We start from the raw sequence: 11,258 nt of genomic DNA, 5'->3' as shown, positions 1-11,258 counted from the left end.
CAGGGATCGCCTCACGCTCATCCTTTCAAAAAAAAAAAAAGTTCCAAAACTTAAATACTAAAGATCCATTTGGCACACAGTTGGATTATATGTGTCTATAGCACTCTAAAGCCTCAAAGGAAACTATGTAGTCTGAGTTGTCCCTGTTCAATGAAAGAAGATCTGAGATACACTTGTCTGAAGAATGGAAAATTCAAATCCAAAGGCAAAGAATTGCCAGAATGAATTGTCAACTGATAGTAGTGGTTTCTGGTTTTCCATTTGCAGTAGTCAATCTACATTAAGGGAATAGTGCACAGGCCTTTTCTACATTTTTGGGGTCTCTGGGATCTGCACCCACCCCCAATCCACCTGCATCTGCCCTGGGCCTCCAACAATTTCTGTGACTGAATGATCTTTAAGAGTTAGTGAAGATCAAAAAGCAAAGGCAACATAGAGTGTGGCATACCACGACCCACAACATCTAAGTTCTGCTTGATCTTTTACATCTGAATAGGCAACTGACAATACAGTGGCCAGCAGGAGTCCTCAGAATGGCTTACAGGAACTGGTTTCTTGCAGGGTACCTCTTCAGATTCCTGTCAGCATTTGAAGAGAACTGCCTTTGTATCCTGACATATATGAGTAAGTCAGTATCTGGTCATCTGAAGAGACAAATTGGAACAGTGATCATGATCTACAAAGGCTAAGCACCTCTGACTAGAAAATGAGTCTATTAAGCAGCCCCATCTCTGGCATCAGCCAGCATTCTGTTTTACTTCAGCTGCCTGTGTAGGAAGGCTTATACTGCAGAGTGTGAACAGTATCATATAAGACATTTTAGTTGCTTCAGTTTATCCCTCTCTTTGGCCAAAAGTCACTTGGGGCCAGTCAGGAGACTATTGCATAAAGGTTTATGTTCCACTTTTCCATTATGTAAATAATGGTAGTTATTCTCTTTTTCGTTGGGTATTATATTATTATTATTATTACTATTATTATTGAATAAATAATCTCTACATAGATTATAACTCACTATGTAACTCAATTTGACCTCCTTTTACAATATTCCATGTGCAGAGATTAACATACCTTACAGAGGTTCCTTTTTAATAAAAATCTTTCTACTGGTTATAAATTTCTTTTATTATTAGCTTTTGCGAACAAGTCTGATTTAACTACAAATGTCTGTACTGCTATCACAATTCTTTGGGAAAATAAGTAGAATTGTCGCATTCTAGGATACTTATTTAACAACTTAAGGAATCCCAAATCCCTAATATTCAAGGTTTTGTATCAGTTTTATTTCAATCTTTACTATGAGAACCCCTGTTTTTCTATAGCATCTACAATTCAGTAACACCTTTATCAATATTAAATTGTAATCATTCTGCTACATGTTCAGTTGTATCCCATAGTCGTTTGAATGTGTATTTTACGTTGGATAATGACTTAAAATTTTGACATGTACGTTGACTCTTTAAATTTTTATTATACTGTCTTCTTATTAATTTATTTTTATTAATTTATTCACTTTACATCCCAATATAGCCCCCCTCTCCTCCCAGTAACCTGTTCCACAGATCCACACCAATTCCCCTCTAGCCCTTCTCCTTTGAGAAGTGAGAGCCCCCTGAATATCACCCCACCAATCACAGGAAGTCACTGCCAGATTAGGCACATTCTCTGCCACTGAGCAGCACAATTAGGGAAACAATACTCACAGGTAGCCAACAGAGTCAGGAACAGTCCACATTTTAATTGTTCGGGGATCCACCTGAAGACCAAGCTAAAATTCTTCTGTTTATGTTCTGGATGCCTAAGAGTAGCCTGTACTGACTGTCTGGCTATTGATTCTGTCTCTAGGAGCCCCCAAGAGTTCAGTGTAGTTGACACTGTTAGTCTTCCTGTTCAGGTTCTGTCCTCTTCTTTTTTTTTTTATTATTATTATTAACTTGAGTATTTCTTGTATACATTTCGAGTGTTATTCCCTTTCCCGGTTTCCGGGCAAACATCCCCCTCCCCCATCCCCTTCTTTATGGGTTCTCCCCTCCCCATCCTCCCCCCATTGCCGCACTCGCACTCCCCCCAACAATCTAGTTCACTGGGGTTCAGTCTTACCAGGACCCAGGGCTTCCCCTTCCACTGGTGCTCTTACTAGGATATTCATTGCTACCTATGAGGTTAGAGTCCAGGGTCAGTCCATGTATAGTCTTTAGGTAGTGGCTTAGTCCCTGGAAGCTCTGGTTGCTTGGCATTGTTGTACATATGGGGTCTCAAGCCCCTTCAAGCTCTTCTATTTCTTTCTCTGATTCCTTCAACGGGGGTCCTATTCTCAATTCAGTGGTTTGCTGCTGGCATTCGCCTCTGTGTTTGCTGTATTCTGGCTGTGTCTCTCAGGAGCGATCTACATCCGGCTCCTGTCGGTCTGCACTTCTTTGCTTCATCCATCTTGTCTAATTGGGTGGCTGTATATGTATGGGCCCTCTTCTAATTCCTCAATCCTTCCCCCATCTCTTCCAAAAGACTCCCTGAACTCCATCTAATGTTTGGCTAGTGATCTCTGCGTCTGTTTCCATTGGCTGCCAAGTGGAGCCTCTCAGAAAACAGGTATGCTAGATACCTGTCTACAAGCATAACAAGTATGATTAAAAGTGTCAGAGATTAGTTCTTGCCCATGGGATGGGTCTCAATTTGAGCCAGTCATTGAACATCCATTCCCTTCTTCTCTGCTCTTTCTTTGTTCCTCTGAATCTTGGAGGCAGGCCACATTTTGGTTGGAAGGTTTTGTGAGTTGGTTGCTGTCCTTATCCCTATTGGGAATACTGCCTGGCTACATGAATGGCCACTTCAGGATCCATATCCCTCACTGATAGGAGTCTCAGCTAGAGTAACCATCATAGGCACTCTGGAGCCTTCCCCTGGACCCATCCTAGGTCCACTTCACATCATATCGATCCCCCCCAACTACCTTTCATAGTATCTTCCCTGCTCTCCCTATACCTGATATGGATTGGTGTGGTAGGGTTCAAAGCTGGTTGTTCTTGGGGCTCGCATAGCCCTCCATGGGAAAGGAGGGCACTCGTGACGTCCCACAAGGCTCTTTTGGATGACAGGGTGAGGCCAGAGCCAGACAACGGAGGTAAAGTGACCATGTAAAACTCACTTCTGTAGACTGTGCCTCAAGAAAACCTGACAGTCAAGGGAGTGGTGGGTCAGTGTCCGAAGCTGGTTTTTCTTGGAGTCCCAACAGGCTTTCATGGGGAAGCAGGATGCTCATGTGTTCCGGGAAGGTTGCTCAGGATAGAAGGACGAGTTCAGAGCAAGACAGTGAAGGTCAGTGGATTGCATGCATGTAATTCACCTCTGTTGGCTGTGCTCCAGGAGGACCAGACTCCCTTTTAAGTTTTTAGTGATTCATTATTTTTTAATAGACATTTCAATGCATAATGTCTGACATAATACTATGCTAGATGAAACTGATTTGTGTTTGGTACATAGGATTTTAACAATTGTGTAAAAACAAAACCTGGTAAGTTAATGCCATATGCATATTCTTGCTGTTCTTCATTCTTTCTTAGTAAGGATAGACCTAGTTGGTCTATTTACTCCAAATAATGTTATGCCTAAAGCAGTGATGCTACCATCCAGGAGAACTGTAAATTAGTCTGCTACAAAACTGATTAGAAGCCTGTGTTCCCTCAGTTCTCAAATATACTTTTAGGACTTCTGTCCTCAAAGCAGTATTAGTTGTTAACCAAGAAGTAATTACATTTTGAATTCATGAAGAAAATTTCTTGTTATTGATAATTTCATAACTTATTTCCTCCTAAAATGTTTCATGAGCAGCTTTATAATGACCATATGTGATAAGAAGTAGCATAACCATTTCTGAGCAAAAAAAAAAAAAAAAAATGCTAGAAAATCAGTTTTCAGAAGAAAATTGTTACACTTAGAGATAACCCTGGGTTTACCGGAAGTCCCACACCCGCGGATCCCGGCCCGCAGCAGCTCTCTGCTCCCAGACCCGGTGAGAGAGAGACCCAACCGCCTGGTCAGGTGGGCACTCCTGAGGCTGCAGAGCGGAAGAGACCACCAACACTGCTCACCCCTGCCCACATCCCTGGCCCAAGAGGAAACTGTATAAGGCCTCTGGGCTCCCGTGGGGGAGGGCCCAGGAGCGGCAGGACCCCTGCCGGAGACACCGCCGGACCCTGAAGGAAACAGACCGGATAAACAGTTCTCTGCACCCAAATCCCGTGGGAGGGAGAGCTAAACCTTCAGAGAGGCAGACAGGCCTGGGAAACCAGAAGAGACTGCTCCCTGCACACACATCTCGGACGCCAGAGGAAAAAGCCAAAGACCATCTGGAACCCTGGTGCACTGAAGCTCCCGGAAGGGGCGGCACAGGTCTTCCTGGTTGCTGCCGCTGCAGAGAGCCCCTGGGCAGCACCCCACGAGCGAACCTGAGCCTCGGGACCACAGGTAAGACCAAATTTTCTGCTGCAAGAAAGCTGCCTGGTGAACTCAAGACACAGACCCACAGGAACAGCTGAAGACCTGTAGAGAGGAAAAACTACACGCCCGAAAGCAGAACACTCTGTCCCCATAACTGACTGAAAGAGAGGAAAACAGGTCTACAGCACTCCTGACACACAGGCTTATAGGACAGTCTAGCCACTGTCAGAAATAGCAGAACAAAGTAACACTAGAGATAATCTGATGGCGAGAGGCAAGCGCAGGAACCCAAGCAACAGAAACCAAGACTACATGCCATCATCGGAGCCCAATTCTCCCACCAAAACAAACATGGAATATCCAAACACACCAGAAAAGCAAGATCTAGTTTCAAAATCATATTTGATCATGATGCTGGAGGCCTTCAGGAAAGACCTGAACACACTTAGGGAAGCACAGGAAAACATTAATAAACAAGTAAAAGCCTACAGAGAGGAATCGCAAAAATCCCTGAAAGAATTCCAGGAAAACACAATCAAACAGTTGAAGGAATTAAAAATGGAAATAGAAGCAATCAAGAAAGAACACATGGAAACAACCCTGGATATATAAAAACCAAAAGAAGAGACAAGGAGCTGTAGATACAAGCTTCACCAACAGAATACAAGAGATGGAAGAGAGAATCTCAGGAGCAGAAGATTCCATAGAAATCATTGACTCAACTGTCAAAGATAATGTAAAGCGGAAAAAGCTACTGGTCCAAAACATACAGGAAATCCAGGACTCAATGAGAAGATCAAACGTAAGGATAATAGGTATAGAAGAGAGTGAAGACTCCCAGCTCAAAGGACCAGTAAATATCTTCAACAAAATCATAGAAGAAAACTTCCCTAACCTAAAAAAAGAGATACCCATAGACATACAGGAAGCCTACAGAACTCCAAATAGATTGGACCAGAAAAGAAACACCTCCCGTCACATAATTGTCAAAACACCAAACGCACAAAATAAAGAAAGAATATTAAAAGCAGTAAGGGAAAAAGGTCAAGTAACATATAAAGGGAGACCTATCAGAATCACACCAGACTTCTCGCCAGAAACTATGAAGGCCAGAAGATCCTGGACTGATGTTATACAGACCCTAAGAGAACACAAATGCCAGCCCTGATTACTGTATCCAGCAAAACTCTCAATTAACATTGATGGAGAAACCAAGATATTCCATGACAAAACCAAATTTACACAATATCTTTCTACAAATCCAGCACTACAAAGGATAATAAATGGAAAAGCCCAACATAAGGAGGCAAGCTATACCCTAGAAGAAGCAAGAAACTAATCGTCTTGGCAACAAAACAAAGAGAATGAAAGCACACAAACATAACCTCACATCAAATATGAATATAACGGGAAGCAATAATCACTATTCCTTAATATCTCTCAATATCAATGGCCTCAACTCCCCAATAAAAAGACATAGATTAACAAACTGGATACGCAACGAGGACCCTGCATTCTGCTGCCTACAGGAAACACACCTCAGAGACAAAGACAGACACTACCTCAGAGTGAAAGGCTGGAAAACAACTTTCCAAGCAAATGGTCAGAAGAAGCAAGCTGGAGTAGCCATTCTAATATCAAATAAAATCAATTTCCAACTAAAAGTCATCAAAAAAGATAAGGAAGGACACTTCATATTCATCAAAGGAAAAATCAACCAAGATGAACTCTCAATCCTAAATATCTATGCCCCAAATACAAGGGCACCTACATATGTAAAAGAAACCTTACTAAAGCTCAAAACACACATTGCACCTCACACAATAATAGTGGGAGATTTCAACACCCCACTCTCATCAATGGACAGATCATGGAAACAGAAATTAAACAGTGATGTAGACAGACTAAGAGAAGTCATGAGCCAAATGGACTTAACGGATATTTATAGAACATTCTATCCTAAAGCAAAAGGATATACCTTCTTCTCAGCTCCTCATGGTACTTTCTCCAAAATTGACCACATAATTGGTCAAAAAACGGGCCTCAACAGGTACAGAAAGATAGAAATAATCCCATGCGTGCTATCGGACCACCACGGCCTAAAACTGGTCTTCAATAACAATAAGGGAAGAATGCCCACATATACGTGGAAATTGAACAATGCTCTACTCAATGATAACCTGGTCAAGGAAGAAATAAAGAAAGAAATTAAAAACTTTTTAGAATTTAATGAAAATGAAGATACAACATACTCAAACTTATGGGACACAATGAAAGCTGTGCTAAGAGGAAAACTCATAGCGCTGAGTGCCTGCAGAAAGAAACAGGAAAGAGCATATGTCAGCAGCTTGACAGCACACCTAAAAGCTCTAGAACAAAAAGAAGCAAATACACCCAGGAGGAGTAGAAGGCAGGAAATAATCAAACTCAGAGCTGAAATCAACCAAGTAGAAACAAAAAGGACCATAGAAAGAATCAACAGAACCAAAAGTTGGTTCTTTGAGAAAATCAACAAGATAGATAAACCCTTAGCCAGACTAACGAGAGGACACAGAGAGTATGTCCAAATTAACAAAATCAGAAATGAAAAGGGAGACATAACTACAGATTCGGAGGAAATTCAAAAAAATCATCAGATCTTACTATAAAAACCTATATTCAACAAAATTTGAAAATCTTCAGGAAATGGACAATTTCCTAGACAGATACCAGGTATCGAAGTTAAATCAGGAACAGATAAACCAGTTAAACAACCCCATAACTCCTAAGGAAATAGAAGCAGTCATTAAAGGTCTCCCAACCAAAAAGAGCCCAGGTCCAGACGGGTTTAGTGCAGAATTCTATCAAACCTTCATAGAAGACCTCATACCAATATTATCCAAACTATTCCACAAAATTGAAACAGATGGAGCCCTACCGAATTCCTCCTATGAAGCCACAATTACTCTTATACATAAACCACACAAAGACACAACAAAGAAAGAGAACTTCAGACCAATTTCCCTTATGAATATCGACGCAAAAATACTCAATAAAATTCTGGCAAACCGAATTCAAGAGCACATCAAAACAATCATCCACCATGATCAAGTAGGCTTCATCCCAGGCATGCAGGGATGGTTTAATATACGGAAAACCATCAACGTGATCCATTATATAAACAAACTGAAAGAACAGAACCACATGATCATTTCATTAGATGCTGAGAAAGCATTTGACAAAATTCAACACCCCTTCATGATAAAAGTCCTGGAAAGAATAGGAATTCAAGGCCCATACCTAAACATAGTAAAAGCCATATACAGCAAACCAGTTGCTAACATTAAACTAAATGGAGAGAAACTTGAAGCAATCCCACTAAAATCAGGGACTAGACAAGGCTGCCCACTCTCTCCCTACTTATTCAATATAGTTCTTGAAGTTCTAGCCAGAGCAATCAGGCAACAAAAGGAGATCAAAGGGATACAGATCGGAAAAGAAGAGGTCAAAATATCACTATTTGCAGATGACATGATAGTATATTTAAGTGATCCCAAAAGTTCCACCAGAGAACTACTAAAGCTGATAAACAACTTCAGCAAAGTGGCTGGGTATAAAATTAACTCAAATAAATCAGTTGCCTTCCTCTATACAAAAGAGAAACAAGCCGAGAAAGAAATTAGGGAAACGACACCCTTCATAATAGACCCAAATAATATAAAGTACCTCGGTGTGACTTTAACCAAGCAAGTAAAAGATCTGTACAATAAGAACTTCAAGACACTGAGGAAAGAAATTGAAGAAGACCTCAGAAGATGGAAAGATCTCCCATGCTCATGGATTGGCAGGATTAATATGGTAAAAATGGCCATTTTACCAAAAGCAATCTACAGATTCAATGCAATCCCCATCAAAATACCAATCCAATTCTTCAAAGAGTTAGACAGAACAATTTGCAAATTCATCTGGAATAACAAAAAACCCAGGATAGCTAAAGCTATCCTCAACAATAAAAGGACTTCAGGGGGAATCACTATCCCTGAACTCAAGCAGTATTACAGAGCAATAGTGATAAAAACTGCATGGTATTGGTACAGAGACAGACAGATAGACCAATGGAATAGAATTGAAGACCCAGAAATGAACCCACACACCTATGGTCACTTGATTTTTGACAAAGGAGCCAAAACCATCCAATGGAAAAAAGATAGCATTTTCAGCAAATGGTGCTGGTTCAACTGGAGGGCAACATGTAGAAGAATGCAGATCGATCCATGCTTATCACCCTGTACAAAGCTTAAGTCCAAGTGGATCAAGGACCTCCACATCAAACCAGACACACTCAAACTAATAGAAGATAACTAGGGAAGCATCTGGAATACATGGGCACTGGAAAAAATTTCCTGAACAAAACACCAATGCCTTACGCTCTAAGATCAAGAATCGACAAATGGGATCTCATAAAACTGCAAAGCTTCTGTAAGACAAAGGACACTGTGGTTAGGACAAAACGGCAACCAACAGATTGGGAAAAGATCTTTACCAATCCTACAACAGATAGAGGCCTTATATCCAAAATATACAAAGAATTCAAGAAGTTGGACCGCAGGGAAACAAATAACCCTATTAAAAAATGGGGTTCAGAGCTAAACAAAGAATTCACAGCTGAGGAATGCCGAATGGCTGAGAAACACCTAAAGAAATGTTCAACATCTTTAGTCATAAGGGAAATGCAAATCAAAACAACCCTGAGATTTCACCTCACACCAGTGAGAATGGCTAAGATCAAAAACTCAGGGGACAGCAGATGCTGGCCAGGATGCGGAGAAAGAGGAACACTCCCCCATTGTTGGTGGGTTTGCAAACTGGTACAACCATTCTGGAAATCAGTCTGGAGGATCCTCAAAAAATTGGACATTGAACTGCCTGAGGATCCAGCTATACCTCTCTTGGGCATATACCCAAAAGATACCCCAACATATAAAAAAGACACGTGCTCCACTATGTTCATTGCAGCCTTATTTATAATAGCCAGAAGCTGGAAAGAACCCAGATGCCCTTCAACAGAGGAATGGATACAGAAAATGTGGTACATCTACACAATGGAATATTACTCAGCTATCAAAAACAACGGCTTTATGAAATTCGTAGGCAAATGGCTGGAACTGGAAAACATCATCCTGAGTGAGCTAACCCAATCACAGAAAGACATACATCGTATGCACTCATTGATAAGTGGCTATTAGCCCAAATGCTTGAATTACCCTAGATGCCTAGAACAAATGAAACTCAAGACAGATGATCAAAACGTGAATGCTTCACTCCTTCTTTAAAAGGGGAACAAGAATACCCTTGGCAGGGAAGAAAGAGGCAAAGATTAAAACAGAGACTGAAGGAACACCCATTCAGAGCCTGCCCCACATGTGGCCCATACATATACAGCCACCCAATTAGACAAGATGGATGAAGCAAAGAAGTGCAGACCGACAGGAGCCAGATGTAGATCGCTCCTGAGAGACACAGCCAGAATACAGCAAATACAGAGGCGAATACCAGCAGCATACCACTGAACTGAGAATAGAACCCCCGTTGAAGGAATCAGAGAAAGAACTGGAAGAGCATGAAGGGGCTCGAGACCCCATATGTACAACAATGCCAAGCAACCAGAGCTTCCAGGGACTAAGCCACTAACTAAAGACTATACATGGACTGACCCTGGACTCTGACCTCATAGGTAGCAATGAATATCCTAGTAAGAGCACCAGTGGAAGGGGAAGCCCTGGGTCCTGCTAAGACTGAATCCCCAGTGAACTAGACTGGTGGGGGGAGGGCGTCAATGGGGGTAGGGTTGGGAGGGGAACACCCATAAGGAAGGTTAGGGGGGAGGGGGATGTTTGCCCGGATACCGGGAAAGGGAATAACACTCGAAATGTATATAAGAAATACTCAAGTTAAAAAAAAAAAGAATGGCTTCATGGGATTTTATGCTCCCTCAGCACCTACCAATATTTTGGATAAAGAAGCCTGAGCTAAAAAAAAAAAAAAAAAAAAAAAAAGGAACTTCAAGACACTGAAGAAAGAAATTGAAGAAGACCTCTGAAGATGGAAAGATCCCCCATGCTCATGGATTGGCAGGATTAATATAGTAAAAATGGCCATTTTACCAAAAGCGATCTACAGATTCAATGCAATCCCCATCAAAATACCAATCCAATTCTTCAAATAGTTAGACGGAACACTTTGCAAATTCATCTGGAATAACAAAAAACCCAGGATAGCTAAAACTATCCTCAACAATAAAAGGACTTCAGGGGGAATCACTATCCCTGAACTAAAGAAGTATTACAGAGCATTAGTGATAAAAACTGCATGGTATTGGTACAGAGACAGTCAGATAGACCAATGGAATAGAATTTAAGACCCAGAAATGAAGCCACACACCTATGGTCACTTGATTTTTGACAAAGGAGCCAAAACCATCCAATGGAAAAAAGATAGCATTTTCAGCAAATGGTGCTGGTTCAACTGGAGGTCAATATGTAGAAGAATGCAGATTGATCCATGCTTATCACCCTTTACAAAGCTTCAGTCCAAGTGGATCAAGGACCTCCACATCAAACCTCATACACTCAAACTAATAGAAGCAAAAGGGAAAACAGAATGAAACATAATCACAAAACTCTATATTTTCAGATCATTTGTGTTAGTAGAAAAATAATTACATTGGATTTATACTGAATAACAAAGAAGTGTGAATATTAGTAAGCTTTCTGGTTATGGTACCTTGAGTCTATTTTTTTTTATTTTATACATGAAGAGAAATAAAGCTCCTTTCTTTCCCA

General features: G+C 41.0%; 1 pseudogene; it reads right to left on the bottom strand.

Moving 5' to 3' along the window:
* Positions 1–229: 229 nt before the first annotated feature.
* On the bottom strand, positions 230–3,134 carry Kansl2-ps2 (KAT8 regulatory NSL complex subunit 2, pseudogene 2; annotated as a pseudogene).
* Between the last annotated feature and the right edge of the window lie 8,124 nt (positions 3,135–11,258).

The sequence above is a fragment of the Rattus norvegicus genome, chromosome X (genome assembly GCF_036323735.1).
Source record: "Rattus norvegicus strain BN/NHsdMcwi chromosome X, GRCr8, whole genome shotgun sequence".
NCBI lineage: Eukaryota > Metazoa > Chordata > Mammalia > Rodentia > Muridae > Rattus > Rattus norvegicus.
The sequence above is the reverse complement of the archived record's forward strand: the minus strand, read 5'-3'. Positions and strand labels throughout refer to the sequence as shown.